The sequence below is a fragment of the Arachis stenosperma genome, chromosome 3, assembly GCF_014773155.1.
Source record: "Arachis stenosperma cultivar V10309 chromosome 3, arast.V10309.gnm1.PFL2, whole genome shotgun sequence".
Taxonomy (NCBI): Eukaryota; Viridiplantae; Streptophyta; class Magnoliopsida; order Fabales; family Fabaceae; genus Arachis; species Arachis stenosperma.
This window is the reverse complement of record NC_080379.1, coordinates 82,883,571-82,900,637: the sequence shown is the minus strand read 5'-3', so window position 1 is coordinate 82,900,637 and position 17,067 is coordinate 82,883,571. Positions and strand designations below refer to the sequence as shown.

At 37.3% G+C, this 17,067-nt stretch overlaps 1 non-coding gene across 1 annotated transcript; it reads left to right on the top strand.

Moving 5' to 3' along the window:
* Positions 1-307: 307 nt before the first annotated feature.
* On the top strand, positions 308-414 carry LOC130972120 (small nucleolar RNA R71). Its single transcript, XR_009083317.1, has one exon. It is a non-coding gene; the product is annotated as a small nucleolar RNA R71 (small nucleolar RNA).
* Positions 415-17,067: the final 16,653 nt, after the last annotated feature.

Sequence of the window (17,067 nt, the reverse complement as noted above, 5' to 3'; positions counted from 1 at the left end):
GTGCAGCTTGCATTCTAGACAGACTTTGAGAAATCATATTGACTTGCTGAGTCAATATTTTGTTCTGAGCCAATATGGCATTCAGAGTATCAATCTCAAGAACTCCTTTCTTCTGATTCGTCCCATTGTTCACAGGATTCCTTTCAGAAGTGTGCATGAATTGGTTATTTGCAACCATTTCAATGAGTTCTTGAGCTTCTGTAGGCGTCTTCTTCAGATGAAGAGATCCTCCAGCAGAGCTGTCCAATGACATCTTAGACAGTTCAGACAGACCATCATAGAAGATACCTATGATGCTCCATTCAGCAAGCATTCAGATGGACACTTTCTGATCAATTGTTTGTATCTTTCCCAAGCTTCATAGAGGGATTCACCTTCTTTCTGTCTGAAGGTTTGGACTTCCACTCTAAGCTTACTCAATTTTTGAGGTGGAAAGAACTTTGCCAAAAAGGCATTGACTAGCTTTTCCCAAGAGTTCAGGCTTTCTTTAGGTTGTGAATCCAACCATATCTTAGCTCTGTCTCTTACAGCAAAAGGGAATAGCATAAGTCTGTAGACCTCAGGGTCAACCCCATTAGTCTTGACAGTATCACAGATTTGCAAGAATTCAGCTAAAAACTAATTGAGGCTTAAGCTCAAAGTTGTTTGCTCCAATGGCAGGGATAGAGATGCTTCTCCCATAGAAGTCGGGAGTAGGTGCAATAAAGTCACCCAGCACCTTCCTTGCATTGTTGGCATTGTTGTTGTTTTCGGCTGCCATGTCTTCTTCTTTGAAGATTTCTGTTAGATACTCTATAGAGAGTTATGCTTTAGCTTCCCTTAGCTTTCGCTTCAAGGTCCTTTCAGGTTCAGGGTCAGCCTCAACAAGAATGCTTTTGTCTTTGCTCCTGCTCATATGAAAGAGAAGAGAACAAGAAAATATGGAATCCTCTATGTCACAGTATAGAGACTCCTTGAAGTGTCAGAGGAAAAGAAAAATAGAAGGAAGAGGTAGAAGAATTCGAACTTATCAAGAAAGATGGAGTTCGAATTGTGCATTGAGGAGGAGTATTAGTCCATAAATAGAAGGATGTGAGAAGAAGGGAAGAAATTTTCGAAAATAAATTAAAAAGATTCTAAAAACATTTTGAAAAATACTAATTGATTTTCGAAAACTAAGAGTGGAAAAGAAATCAAGTGATTTTTGAAAAAGATTTTGAAATTAGAAATCAAAAAGATATGATTGAAAACTATTTTGGAAAAGATGTGATTAAAAAGATATGATTGAGAAGATATGATTTGAAAAATAATTTAAAAAGATTTTGATTTTGAAAATTAATAACTTGCCTAACAAGAAAGATATGATTCAGACATTAAACCTTTCTCAATAGAAAAGGCAACATACTTGAAATGTTGAATCAAATCATTAATTGTTAGTAAGTATCTTTGAAAAAGAAAGAAATTGATTTTGAAAATATATGATTGAAAAGATATGATTTGAAAAAGATTTGATTTTGAAAAATTTTGAAAACTTGAAAAAAATTTGAGTTAAAAACAAAATCTTCCCTCTTGTGCCATCCTGGCGTTAAACGCCCAGAATGGTATACATTCTGGCGTTTAACGCCCAAAACTCACCCCTTTTGGGCGTTAAACGCCCAGCCAGGCACCCTGGCTGGCGTTTAAACGCCAGTTTTCCTTCCTCACTGGGCATTTCAAACGCCCAGCTTTTCCTGTGTAATTCCTCTGCTGTATGTTCTGAATCTTCAATTCTCTATATTATTGACTTGAATAGACACAAATTAAATATTTTTTTGAATTTTTAATGATGAGGAATAATCAAAATGCAACTAAAATCAAATAAACAATGCATGCAAGACACCAAACTTAGAAGTTTGTACACTACTAACACTAACAAAATGAGAATGCATATGAGAAACAACAAAACACTCAAGTGAAGAGGATTTAAAGATCAGAGCAAGGAAATCATCAAGAACAACTTGAAGATCACTTAAGACACATGAATGAATGCAAGAAGAACAGAAACATGCAATTGACACCAAACTTAAAATGAGACACTAAACTCAAACAAGAAACATACAATATTTTTGGTTTTTTTTATGATTTTGTAATTTTTTTGGATTTTTCGAAAATTAAGTGGAACAGAAAATAAAGATATCAAATTTCTTAATGAGAATTCCAGGAATCATGCAATGTTAGTCTAAAGCTTTAGTCTAAAGAAATTAGACATGGCTAGCCAAGTTTCAGCAGGACATTACATTCAAGAGCTAAATTGATGAGAATCAATCAGTTTTGGTGATAATAAGAACATCACCTTCAAACACTAGAATTCAGTCTTAAGAACTCTGAAGAAAAATACCTAAGCTAAGCAACAAGATGAACCGTCCGTTGTCCAAACTCAACAATCCCCGACAACGGTGCCAAAAACTTGGTGCACGAAATTGTGATCTCTACTTTTCAGAACTCAAACAATCCCCGGTAATGGCTCCAAAGACTTGGTGCTTGATGAGCGGATAATTTATACGCTTTTTGGCATTGTTTTTAGGTAGTTTTTAGTAAGTTCAAGCTACTTTTAGGGATGTTTTCAATAGTTTTTATGTTAAATTCACATTTTTGGACTTTACTATGAGTTTGTGTGTTTTTCTATAATTTCAGATAATTTCTGGCTGAAATTGAGGGACTTGAGCAAAACTCTGAAAAAGGCTGACAAAAGGACTGCTGATGCTGTTGGAATCTGACCTCCCTGCACTCAAAATAGATTCTCTGGAGCTACAGAACTTCAAATGGCGCGCTCTCAACGGCGTTGGAAAGTAGACATCCAGAGCTTTCCAGCAATATATAATAGTCTATACTTTATTCGGAAATTGACGACGTAACTTGGCGTTGAACGCCAAGTACATGCTGCTGTCTGGAGTTAAACGCCAGAAACACGTCATGATCCGGAGTTGAACGCCCAAAACACGTTATAACTTGGCGTTCAACTCCAAGAAAAGCCTCAGCTCGTGGATAGATCAAGCTCAGCCCAAGCATACACCAAGTGGGCCCCGGAAGTGGATTTATGCATCAATTACTTACTCATGTAAACCCTAGTAGCTAGTCTAGTATATATAGGACTTTTAACTATTGTATTAGTCATCTTTTGATCACTTTTAGATCTAAGGAACATCTTGGGACGATTAGTTCTCAGATCAAGGGGGCTGGCCATTCGGCCATGCCTGAACCTTTCACTTATGTATTTTCAACGGTGGAGTTTCTACACACCATAGATTAAGGGTGTGGAGCTCTGCTGTACCTCAAGTTTCAATACAATTAGCATTACTTTCTATTCAATTCTCTTTTATTTTTATTCCAAGATATACGTTGCACTTCAACTTGATGAATGTGATGATCCGTGACACTCATCATTATTCTCACCTATGAACGCACGTGACTGACAACCACTTCCGTTCTACCTTAGGCCGGGCGCATATCTCTTAGATTCCCCAACAGAATCTTCGTGGTATAAGCTAGATAGATGGTGGCATTCATGGGGATCCGAAAGTCTAACCGTGTCTGTGGTATTCTGAGTAGGATCCCGGGAATCCGGAAAGTCTAACCTTGTCTGTGGTATTCCGAGTAGGATTCTGGTATTGAATGACTGTGATGAGCTTCAAACTTCTGAAGGCTGGGCGTGATGACAAACGCAAAAGAATCAAGGGATTCTACTCCAACCTGATTGAGAACCGACAGATGATTAGCCGTACTGTGACAGAGCATTTGGACCATTTTCACTGAGAGGATGGGATGTAGCTATCAACAAGGGTGATGCCTCCAAACGATTAGCCGTGCAGTGACAGCGCATAGGACCATTTTCCCGAGAGGATTAAAAGTAGCCATTGATGATGGTGATGCCCTACATACAGCTTGCCATGGAAAGGAGTAAGAAGGATTGGATGAAAGTAATAAGAAAGTAGAGATTCGAAAGGATTCTAGCATCTCCACACGCCTATCTGAAATTCCCACTATTGATTTACATAAGTATTTCTATCCTATTTTATTTTCTGTTTATTATTAATTTTCGAACTCATCAAAAACCAATTTAATCTGCCTAACTGAGATTTACAAGGTGACCATAACTTGCTTCATACCAATAATCTCTATGGGATCGACCCTTACTCACGTAAGGTATTACTTGGATGACCCAGTACACTTGCTGGTTAAGTTGAACGGAGTTATGATCACACCAGGGATTATTAAGATCCCAATTCATCACACCATGATATCTTTGGGGTATTTTTGATTTCATACAAATACAAAGAGACCAACTCTGAGGATCACAATTTCGTCCACCAAGTTTTTGGCGCCGTTTCCGGGGATTGTTCGAGTATGGACAACTGACGGTTCATCTTGTTGCTCAGATTAGGTAATTTTCTTTTCAAAAATCTTTCTCAAAATTTTTCTTTTCATTTTTGTTTTTCCAAACTTTATTTTCGGAAAAATTTTATAAAAATACAAAAAAATTAGAAAATCATAAAAACAAAAAATATTTTGTGTTTGAGTCTTGAGTAAATTTTTAGTTTGGTGTCAATTGCATGCTTTAAAAATTTTTTTCTTGCATTGTTCGAAAATTCATGCATTCATAGTGTTCTTCATGATCTTCAAGATGTTCTTGGTAAATCCTCTTGTTTGATCTTGATGATTTCTCGTTTTGTATTGTTTGTTGTTTTTCATATGCATTTTTCGTTTGTTAGAGTCCATGCATTAAAGATTTCTAAGTTTGGTGTCTTGCATGTTTTCTTTGCATAAAAAATTTTTCAAAAAATATGTTCTTGATGTTCATCATGATATTCAAAGTGTTCTTGGTGTTCATCTTGACATTCATAGTGTTCTTGCATGCATCATGTGTTTTGATCCAAAATTTTTATGTTTTGGGTCATAATTGTGTTTTTCTATCTCATAATTAAAATATTCAAAAATAAAAAAAATATCTTTTCCTTATTTTTCTCATAATTTTCGAAAATTTGAGTTGACTTAGTCAAAAATTTTCAAAACTAGTTGTTTCTTACAAGTCAAGTCAAATTTTCAATTTTAAAAATCTTAACTTTTCAAAATCTTTTTCAAAAATCATATCTTTTTCATTTTTTTATTTTTCGAAAATTTCAAAAATATTTTTCAAAATATTTTCAAAATCTTTTTCTTATCTTTATATCATATTTTCGAAAATTTACTAACAATTAATGTGATTGACTCAAAAATTTGAAGTTTGTTACTTTCTTGTTAAGAAAGGTTCAATCTTTTAAGTTCTAGAATATTATCTTGTAGTTTCTTGTTAGTGAAGTAAGTAATTTTAAATCTAAAAATAAAAATCTTTTTTATTTTTTATATCTTATCTTTTTATCTTATCTTTTTCAAAAATTTTATCTTTTTCAAAACTTGATTTCAAAGTATCTTATCTAACTTCTTATCTTCTTATCCTTCCAAATTTGATTTTAATATCTTTTTCAACTAACTCTTTGACTTTGTGTTTGTTTCTTATCTTTTTCAAAACCACCTAACTACTTTTCCCTCTCTAATTTTCGAAAATATCTCATCCCTTTTTCAAAAATTATTTTTAATTGTTTTAAATTTTAATTTTAATCTTATCTTATCTCTAATTTTCGAAAATTACTAACCCCTTTTTAAAATTATTTTCGAATTTTCTATCTCTTCTCTCTTATTCTACTTAATTATTTATTTACGAACCCATTCCTCTTCACTCTTCTCCCCTTTCTTTTTCTACTAACATAAAGGAATCTCTATACTGTGACATAGAGGATTCCTCTTCTTGTTTTCTTCTCTTTCATATGAGCAGGAACAAGGAAAAAGGCACTCTTGTTGAAATTGATCCTGAACCTGAAAGGACTCTAAAGAGAAAACTCAGAGAAGCTAGACTACAACAATCTAAAGGTAACCTTTCAGAAACATTAGAACAAGAGAAGGAGATGGCAGCCGAAAATAATAATAATGCAAGGAGAATGCTTGGTGACTTCACAAAACCAACGTCCAAATTTGATGGAAGAAGCATCTCCATTCCTGCCATTGGAGCCAATAATTTTGAGCTTAAGCCTCAACTAGTTGCTTTAATGCAACAGAACTGCAAGTTTTATGGACTTCCATCTGAAGATCCTTACCAGTTTTTAATTGAGTTCTTGTAGATTTGTGAGACTGTTAAGACGAATGGAGTTGATCCTGAAGTCTACAGACTCATGCTTTTCCCTTTTGCTGTAAGAGACAGAGCTAGAATATGGTTGGATTCACAACCTAAGGATAGCCTGGACTCTTGGGATAAGCTGGTCACAGCCTTCTTGGATAAATTCTTTCCTCCTCAAAAGTTGAGCAAGCTTAGAGTGGACGTTCAGACCTTCAAACAAAAAGATGGTGAATCCCTCTATGAAGCTTGGAAAAGATACAAGTAGTTGACAAAAGGTGCCCATCTGACATGTTTTCAGAATGGACCATATTAGATATATTCTATTATGGTCTATCTGAATTTTCGAAAATGTCATTGGACCATTCTGCAGGTAGATCTATTCACTTAAAGAAAACGCCTGAAGAGGCTCAAGAACTCATTGACATGGTTGCAAACAACCAATTCATGTACACTTCTAAGAGGAACTCCGTGAATAATGGGATATCTCAGAAGAAAGGAGTTCTTGAAATTGATGCTCTGAATGCCATATTGGCTCAGAACAAAGTGTTGACTCAACAGGTCAACATGATCTCTCAAAATCTGAATGGATGGCAAAATGCATCCAGCAGTAATAAAGAGGTAGCTTCTGAAGAAGCTTAAGATCCTGAGAACCCTGCAATGGCAGAGGTTAATTACATGGGTGAACCTTATGGAAACACCTATAATTCATCATGGAGAAATCATCCCAATTTCTCATGGAAGGATCAACAAAAGCCTCAACAAGGCTTTAACAATGGTGGACGCAATAGGCTGAGCAATAGCAAGCCTTTCCCATCATCTTCTCAGCAACAGACAGAGAATTCTGAACAAAACACTTCTAATTTAGCCAATCTAGTCTCTGATCTATCAAAGGCCACTTTCAGTTTCATGAGTGAAACAAGATCCTCCATCAGAAATCTGGAGGCACAAGTGGGCCAGCTGAGTAAGAAAGTCATTGAAACTCCTCCCAGTATTCTCCCAAGCAATACAGAAGAGAATCCAAAAGGAGAGTGCAAGGCCATTGATATAATCAATATGGCCGAATTCACAAGGGAGGAGGAGGACGAAAATCCTAGTGAGGAAGACCTCCTGGGACGTCTCTCAAGCAAGAAGGAGTTTCCTATTAAGGATCCAAAGGAATCTGAGGCTCATATAGAGACCATAGAGATTCCATTAAACCTCCTTCTGCCATTCATGAGCTCTGAAGACTGAAGAGGATGAAGATGTGACTTTGCTCCTATCATGAAGCTGAATGTTGAATGAGACTTGGGATGAATCTCCTGCTCATTAGTGAACTGGATACCTGGATTCAGCAAATTTTACCTCAAAAGAGACAAGATCCTGGCAAGTTCTTAATACCTTGCACCATAGGCACCATGACCTTTGAAAAAGCTCTATGTGATCTAGGGTCAGGGATAAATCTTATGCCACTCTCTGTAATGGAGAAGCTGGGGATCATTGATGAGCGGATAATTTATACGCTTTTTGGCATTGTTTTTAGGTAGTTTTTAGTAAGTTCAAGCTACTTTTAGGGATGTTTTCATTAGTTTTTATGTTAAATTCACATTTCTGGACTTTACTATGAGTTTGTGTGTTTTTCTGTAATTTCAGGTAATTTCTGGCTGAAATTGAGGGACTTGAGCAAAACTCTGAAAAAGGCTGACAAAAGGACTGCTGATGCTGTTGGAATCTGACCTCCCTGCACTCGAAATGGATTTTCTGGAGCGGCAGAACTCCAATTGGCGCGCTCTCAACGGCGTTGGAAAGTAGACATCCAGAGCTTTCCAGCAATATATAATAGTCCATACTTTATTCGGAAATTGACGACGTAACTTGGCGTTGAACGCCAAGTACATGCTGCTGTCTGGAGTTAAACGCCAGAAAAACGTCATGATCCGGAGTTGAACGCCCAAAACACGTCATAACTCAGAGTTCAACTCCAAGAGAAGCCTCAGCTCGTGGATTGATCAAGCTCAGCCTAAGCATATACCAAGTGGGCCCCGGAAGTGGATTTATGCATCAATTACTTACTCATGTAAACCCTAGGAGCTAGTTTATTATAAATAGAACATTTAACTAATGTATTTTGACATCTTGGGATGATTAGTTCTCAGATCATGGGGGCTGGCCATTCGGCCATGCCTGAACCTTTCACTTATGTATTTTCAATGGTGGAGTTTCTGCACACCATAGATTAAGGGTGTGGAGCTCTGCTGTACCTCAAGTATTAATGCAATTCTATTTTCTTTTATTCAAATCTCTCTTATTCTTATTCCAAGATATTCATTCGTACCCAAGAACATGATGAATGTGATGATTATGTGGCGCTCATCATCATTCTCACCTATGAACGCACGTGATTGACAACCACCTCCGTTCTACATGCAACCGAGCTTGAATGTGTATCTCTTAGATTCTCCAACAGAATCTTCGTGGTATAAGCTAGATAGATGGCGGCATTTATGAGGATTCGGAAAGTCTCACTTTGTTTGTGGTATTCCGAGTAGGATCCTGGGAATCCGGAAAGTCTAACCTTGTCTGTGGTATTCCGAGTAGGATTCCGGTAATGAATGACTGTGACGTGCTTCAGACTTGCAAGTGCTGGGCGTTAGTGACAGACGCAAAAGAATCAAGAGATTCTATTCCAGCAGGAGCGGGAACCAACCAGTGATTAGCCGTGCTGTGACAGAGCGCGTGAGCGTAGTTTTCACTGCGAGGATGGGATGTATCCTTCGGCCAGTGTGATGCCTCCAGACGATTAGCCATGCGAGTGACAGCCGCAGAGGACCATTTTCCAGAGAGGATACAAAGTAGCCATCGTCGAACGGTGAACCCCTATACACAGCTTGCCATGGAAAGGAGTAAGAAAGATTGAGCTGAAGCAATAGGAAAGTAGGCGTTCTTGAGCCATACAGTATCTCCATTCGCTTATCTGAAATTCCCACCAATGAATCTGCATAAGTATCCTATCCCTTTTATTATTTCTTCTATTTTCTTATTTCTATTTTCGAAACCATAAACCAATTTAATCTGCCTAACTGAGATTTACAAGGTGACCATAGCTTGCTTCATACCAACAATCTCTGTGGGATCGACCCTTACTCACGTAAGGTTTTATTACTTGGACGACCCAGTACACTTGCTGGTTAGTTGAACGGAGTTGTGTCCACTCGTGCCAATTTCAAATTCCATAAAAGTACAACTTAAAGAATAGTGATCACAATTTCGTCCACCAAGTTTTTGGCGCCGTTGCCGGGGATTGTTCGAGTATGGACAACTGACGGTTCATCTTGTTGCTCAGATTAGGTAATTTTCTTTTCAAAAATATTTTTCAAAATTTTTCTTTTATTTTTCGTTTTTCTAAACTTTATTTTCGAAAAAAATTAATAAAAATCCAAAAAAAAAGTAGAAAATCATGAAAATCAAAAATATTTTGTGTTTCTTGTTTGAGTCTTGAGTCAATTTTTAAGTTTGGTGTCAATTGCATGCTTTTAAAAATTTTTCTTGCATTTTTCGAAAATCCCATGCATTCATAGTGTTCTTCATGATCTTCAAGTTGTTCTTGATAAGTCCTCTTGTTTGATCTTGATATTTTCTTGTTTTGTGTTGTTTGTTGTTTTTCATATGCATCTTTGCATTCATATTTTCCAAGCATTAAAGATTTCTAAGTTTGGTGTCTTGCATGTTTTCTTTGCATCAAAAATTTTTCAAAATTATGTTCTTGATGTTCATCATGATCTTCAAAGTGTTCTTGATGTTCATCTTGACATTCATAGCATTCTTGCATACATTCATTGTTTTGATCTAAAAATTTCATGCATTGAGTATTTTTGTTGTTTTTCTCTCTCATCTTTAAAAATTCAAAAATCAAAAAAATATCTTTTCCTTATTTCCCTCCAAATTTTCGAAATTTTGGGTTGACTTGGTCAAAAATTTAAAAAAAAAATTAGTTGTTTCTTACTAGTCAAGTCAAAATTTCAATTTTAAAAATCTTATCTTTTCAAAATCTTTTTCAAAAATCATATCTTTTTCATTTTTTTATTATTTTCGAAAATTTTAAAAATTATTTTTCAAAAATCGTTTTCTTAGCTTTTATATCTAATTTTCGAAAAGTAGCTAACAATTAATGTGATTGGATCAAAAATTTGAAGTTTGTTACTTTCTTGTTAAGAAAGGTTCAATCTTTAAATTCTAGAATCTTATCTTGTAGTTTCTTGTTAGTTAAGTCATTTTAAAAATTAACTCTTTTTCAAAATATCTTTTTCTTAAAACTTTTATCTTATCTTTTTCAAAATTTTATATTTTTCAAAATTTGATTTCAAAATATCTTATCTAACTTCTTATCTTCTTATCTTTTTAAATTTTTGATTTCAAATCTTTTTCAATCAACTAACTAACTTTTTGTTTGTTTCTTATCTTTTTCAAAACCACCTAACTACTTCTCCCTCTTCTATTTTCGAAAATATCTCTCTCTTTTTCAAAAATTCTTTTTACTTAACTAATTGTTTCATGTTTTAATTTTAATTACAGCTTATCTCTAATTTTCGAAAAATACTAACTCCTTTTTCAAAATTATTTTCGAAAATTCTCCTTCTCTTTTCTTATTCTATTTAATTATTTAATTACTAATACTTCTCTTCACCTCCCTTCATCTAAAAATCCGAATTCTTCTTCATTCTTCTACCCCCTTCTTTTTCTACTAACATAAAGGAATCTCTATACTGTGACATAGAGGATTCCTCTTCTTTTCTTGTTTTCTTCTCTTTCATATGAGCAGGAACAGGGAAAAAGGCACTCTTGTTGAAATAGATCCAGAACCTGAAAGGACTTTGAAGAGGAAATTAAGAGAAGCTAAATTACATTATTCTAAAGGTAACCTTTCAGAAACATTAGAACAAGAGAAGGAGATGACAGCCGAAAATAATAATAATGCAAGGAGAATGCTTGGTGATTTCACAAAGCCAACATCCAAGTTTGATGGAAGAAGCATCTCCATTCCTGCCATTGGAGCCAACAACTTTGAGCTGAAACCTCAGCTAGTTGCCTTAATGCAACAAAACTGCAAGTTTTATGGACTTCCATCTGAAGATCCTTATCAGTTTTTAACTGAGTTCTTGCAGATCTGTGAGACTGTAAAGACGAATGGAGTTGATCCTGAAGTCTACAGACTCATGCTTTTCCCTTTTGCTGTAAGAGACAGAGCTAGAATATGGTTGGATTCACAACCTAAGGATAGCCTGGACTCCTAGGATAAGCTGGTCACTGCCTTCTTGGATAAATTCTTTCCTCCTCATAAGCTGAGCAAGCTGAGAGTGGATGTTCAAACCTTCAAACAAAAAGATGGTGAATCCCTATATGAAGCTTGGGAAAGATACAAGCAGCTGACCAAAAGATGTCCATCTGACATGTTTTCAGAATGGACAATATTAGATATATTCTATTATGGTCTCTCTGAATTTTCGAAAATGTCATTGGACCATTCTGCAGGTGGATCTATTCACCTGAAGAAAACGCCTGAAGAGGCTCAAGAACTCATTGACATGGTTGCAAACAACCAATTCATGTACACTTCTGAGAGAAATTCCGTGAATAATAGGATACCTCAAAAGAAAGGAGTTCTTGAAATTGATACTCTGAATGCCATATTGGCTCAGAACAAAGTGTTGACTCAACAGGTCAACATGATCTCTCAAAATCTGAATGGATGGCAACATGCATCCAACAGTACCAGAGAGGCAGCTTCTGAAGAAGCTTATGATCCTGAGAACCCTACCATGGCAGAGGTTAATTACATGGGTGAACCTTATGGAAACACCTATAACTCATCATGGAGAAATCATCTAAATTTCTCATGGAAGGATCAACAAAAGCCTCAACAAGGCTTTAACAATGGTGGACGCAACAGGCTGGGCAATAGCAAGCCATATTCATCATCTTCTCAGCAACAGACAGAGAATTCTGAACAAAACACTTCTAATTTAGCCAATGTAGTCTCTGATCTGTCAAAAGCCACTTTCAGTTTCATGAGTGAAACAAGATCCTCCATCAGAAATCTGGAGGCACAAGTGGGCCAGCTGAGTAAGAAAGTCATTGAAACTCCTCCCAGTACCCTCCCAAGCAATACAGAAGAGAATCCAAAAGGAGAGTGCAAAGCCATTGACATAGTCAATATGGCCGAATGCACAAGGGAGGAGGAGGACGAAAATCCTAGTGAGGAAGACCTCCTGGGACGTCCCTCAAGCAAGAAGGAGTTTCCCATTAAGGATCCAAAGGAATCTGAGGCTCATATAGAGACCATAGAGATTCCACTAAATCTCCTTCTGCCATTCATGAGGTCTGAAGGTTATTCTTCCTCTGAAGAGGATGAAGATGTAACTGGAGAGCAAATTGCTCAATACTTAGGAGCTATCATGAAGCTGAATGCCAAGTTGTTTGGTAATGAGACTTGGGAAAGTGAACCTCCCTTGCTCATTAATGAATTGGATACTTGGATTCAGAAAATTCTACCTCAAAAGAAACAAGATCCTGGCAAGTTCTTAATTACCTTGTACCAAAGGCACCATGACCTTTGAAAAAGCTCTGTGTGATCTGGGGTCAGGGATAAATCTTATGCCACTCTCTGTAATGGAGAAGCTGGGAATCATTGAGGTACAACCTGCCTTGTTCTCATTACAACTGGCAGACAAGTCATTGAGACAAGCTTATGGAATAGTAGAGGACGTGTTAGTAAAGGTTGAAGGCCTTTACATCCCTGCTGATTTCATAATCTTAGACACTAGGAAGGAAGAGGATGATTGCATCATCCTTGGAAGACCTTTCCTAGCCACAGCAGGAGCTGTGATAGATGTCAACAGAGGTGAATTAGTCCTTCAATTGAATGGGGACTACCTTGTGTTTAAGGCACATGGCCATCCCTCTGTGACAGAAGAGAGTAAGCATGAAGAGCTTCTCTCAGTTCAGAGTCAAGAAGAGCCCACACAGTCAAACTCTAAGTTTGGTGTTGTGAGGCCACAACCAAACTCTAAGTTTGGTGTTAAGACCCCATATCCAAACTCTAAGTTTGGTGTTGGCAACTATACAATATTGACCTGATCACCTTGTGGCTCCATGAGAGCCACTGTCAAGCTATTGACATTAAAGAAGCGCTTGTTGGGAGGCAACCCAATTTTATTTATCTAATTTTATTTTATTTTATTTTATTGTTATTTTGTGTTTATTAGGTACATGATCATGAGGAGTCACGAAAAAATCATAAAAATTAAAAATAGAATCAAAAACAGCAGAAGAAAGAAATCACACTCTGGAGGAAACACAGGCTGGCGTTCAACGCCAGTAAGATGCATCTGACTGGCGTTCAACGCCAGAACAGAGCATCATTCTGGCGCTGAATGCCAGAAACAAGCAACATTCTGGCGCTGAACGCCAGGAATGTGCCTAAAGAGGAAAAGCTGGCGCTGAACGCCAGTAACAAGCATGAAACTGGCGTTCAACGCCAGAAACATGCTTTACATGGGCGTTGAACGCCCAGAATGTGCACCAATGGGCGTTTAAACGCCAGAATGATGCACGAAGGCATTTTACATGCCTATTTGGTGCAGGGATGGAATTCCTTGACACCTTAGGATCTGTGGACCCCACAGGATCCCCACCTAACATATTCCCACCTTACCTTTTAATCCTAATCACACTCTCCTATTCCCCATGCCACACTTCCCAATTACCCCATTCACCACTCACATCCATCCACTCTTCCCCATAAACCCCACCTACCTTCAAAAATTCAAAACCAATTTCCCACCCATTCCCACCCTAAATGGCCGAATACACACTACCCCCTCTCCCTATAAATACCCTTCCATTCTACTTCATTTTCACACAACACAACCCCTTCTTCTCACCCTTGGCCGAACCATCACTCCCCCTTCTCTATCATATTTTCTTCTTCTTCTTTCTTCTCTTCTTTCTTCTCTTGCTCGAGGGCGAGCAATATTTTAAGTTTGGTGTGGTAAAAGCATAAGCTTTTTGTTTTTCCATTACCATCAATGGCACCTAAGGCCGGAGTATCCTCTAAAAAAGGAAAAGGGAAGACAAAAGCTTCCACCTTCGAGTCATGGGAGATGGAATGATTCATCTCCAGGAGCCATCAAGACCACTTCTATGATGTTGTGGCAAAGAAGAAGGTGATCCCTGAGGTCCCTTTCAAGCTCAAGAAAAATGAGTATCCGGAGATCCGACATGAAGTCCGAAGAAGAGGTTGGGAAGTCCTAACCAACCCCATGTAACAAGTCGGAATCTTAATGGTTCAAGAGTTCTATGCCAATGCATGGATCACTAGGAACCATGATCAAAGTATGAACCCGAGTCCAAAGAATTATCTCACAATGGTTCGGGGAAAATACTTAGATTTTAGTCCGGAGAATGTGAGATTGGCGTTCCACTTGCCCATGATGCAAGAAGATGTACGCCCCTACACTAGAAGGGTCAACTTTAATCAAAGGTTGGACCAAGTCCTTATGGACATATGTGTGGAAGGAGCTCAATGGAAGGGAGACTCCAAAGGCAAGCCAGTCCAACTAAGAAGACTGGACCTCAAGCCTGTGGCTAGAGGATGGTTGGAGTTCATTCAACGCCCCATCATTCCCACTAGCAACCGATCTGAAGTTACTGTGGATCGGGCCATCATGATTCATAGCATCATGATTGGAGAGGAAGTAGAAGTTCATGAAGTCATTTCCAATGAATTCTACAAAATAGCCGAAAAGCCCTCCACCATGGCAAGGCTAGCTTTTCCTCACCTTATTTGCCATCTATGTTACTCAGCTGGAGTTATCATAGAAGGAGACATCTCCATTGAGGAGGATAAGCCCATCACCAAGAAAAGGATGGAGCAAGCAAGAGAGACCCTCCACGGTTCTCAAGAGATGCATGAGGAAGCTCATCATCAAGAAATCCCTGAGATGCCTCAAGGGATGCACTTTCCTCCCAACAACTATTGGGAACAACTCAACACTTCCTTGGAAGATTTGAGCCACAATGTGGAACAATTAAGGGTGGAATATCATGAGCACTCCATCATTCTCCATGAAATAAGAGAAGACCAAAGAGCAATGAGGGAGGAGCAACAAAGGCAAGGAAGGGACATAGAAGAGCTTAAGAACATTGTTGGTCCTTCAAGAAGAAGATGCCACTAGGGTGAACTCATTCCTTGTTCTTATTTCTTTCTGTTTTTCGGTTTCTATGTTATGTTTATCTATGTTTTGTGTCTCTACTTCATGATCATTAGTATGTAGTTACCATGTCTTAAAGCTATGAATAAAATCCATTAATCCTTCACCTCTCTTAAATGAAATATGCTTTAATTCAAAAGAACAAGAAGTACATGAATTTCGAATTTATCCTTGAATTTAGTTTAATTATATTGATGTGGTGACAATATTTTTTGTTTTCTGAATGAATGCTTGAACAGTGCATATTTTTTATTTTGTTGTTTATGAATGTTAAAACTGTTGGCTCTTGAGAGAATGATGAACAAAGAGAAATGTTATTGATGATCTGAAAAATCATGAAATTGATTCTTGAAGCAAGAAAAAGCAGTGAAAAATAAAAGCTTGCGAAAAAAAAAATTGGCGAAAAAAAAAATATATAGAAAGAAAAAGAAAAAGCAAGCAGAAAAAGCCAATAGCCCTTAAAACTAAAAGGAAAGGGTAAAAAGGATCCAAAGCAAAGGAGTGTGCTTAAGAGCTCTGGACACCTCTAACTGGGGACTCTAGCAAAGCTGAGTCACAATCTGAAAAGGTTCACCCAGTCATGTGTCTGTGGCATTTATGTATTCGGTGGTAATACTGGAAAACAAAATGCTTAGGGCCACGGCCAAGACTCATAAGTAGCTGTGTTCAAGAATCAACATGCTTAACTAGGAAAGTCAATAACACTATCATAAAATCTAAGTTCCTAGAGAAGCCAATCATTCTAAACTTCAAAGGAAAAAGTGAGATGCCAAAACTGTTCAGAAGCAAAAAGCTACAAGTCCCGCTCATCTAATTATAATTAATAGTCATTGATATTTTGGAATTTATAGTATATTCTCTTTTTTTATCCTATTTGATTTTCAGTTTCTTGGGGACAAGCAACAATTTAAGTTTGGTGTTGTGATGAGCGGATAATTTATACGCTTTTTGGCATTGTTTTTAGGTAGTTTTTAGTAAGTTCAAGCTACTTTTAGGGATGTTTTCATTAGATTTTATGTTAAATTCACATTTCTGGACTTTACTATGAGTTTGTGTGTTTTTCTGTAATTTCAGGTAATTTCTGGCTGAAATTGAGGGACTTGAGCAAAACTCTGAAAAAGGCTGACAAAAGGACTGCTGATGCTGTTGGAATCTGACCTCCCTGCACTCAAAATGGATTTTCTGGAGCTACAGAATACCAAATGGCGCGCTCTCAACGGCGTTGGAAAATAGACATCCAGAGCTTTCTAACAATATATAATAGTCCATATTTTATTCGGAAATTGACGACGTAACTTGGCGTTGAACGCCAAGTACATGCTGCTGTCTGGAGTTAAACGCCAGAAACACGTCATGATCCGGAGTTGAACGCCCAAAACACGTTATAACTTGGCGTTCAACTCCAAGAAAAGCCTCAGCTCGTGGATAGATCAAGCTCAGCCCAAGCATACACCAAGTGGGCCCCGGAAGTGGATTTATGCATTAATTACTTACTCATGTAAATCCTAGTAGCTAGTCTAGTATATATAGGACTTTTAACTATTGTATTAGTCATCTTTTGATCACTTTTAGATCTAAGGAACATCTTGGGAGGATTAGTTCTCAGATCAAGGGGGCTGGCCATTCGGCCATGCCTGAACCTTTCACTTATGTATT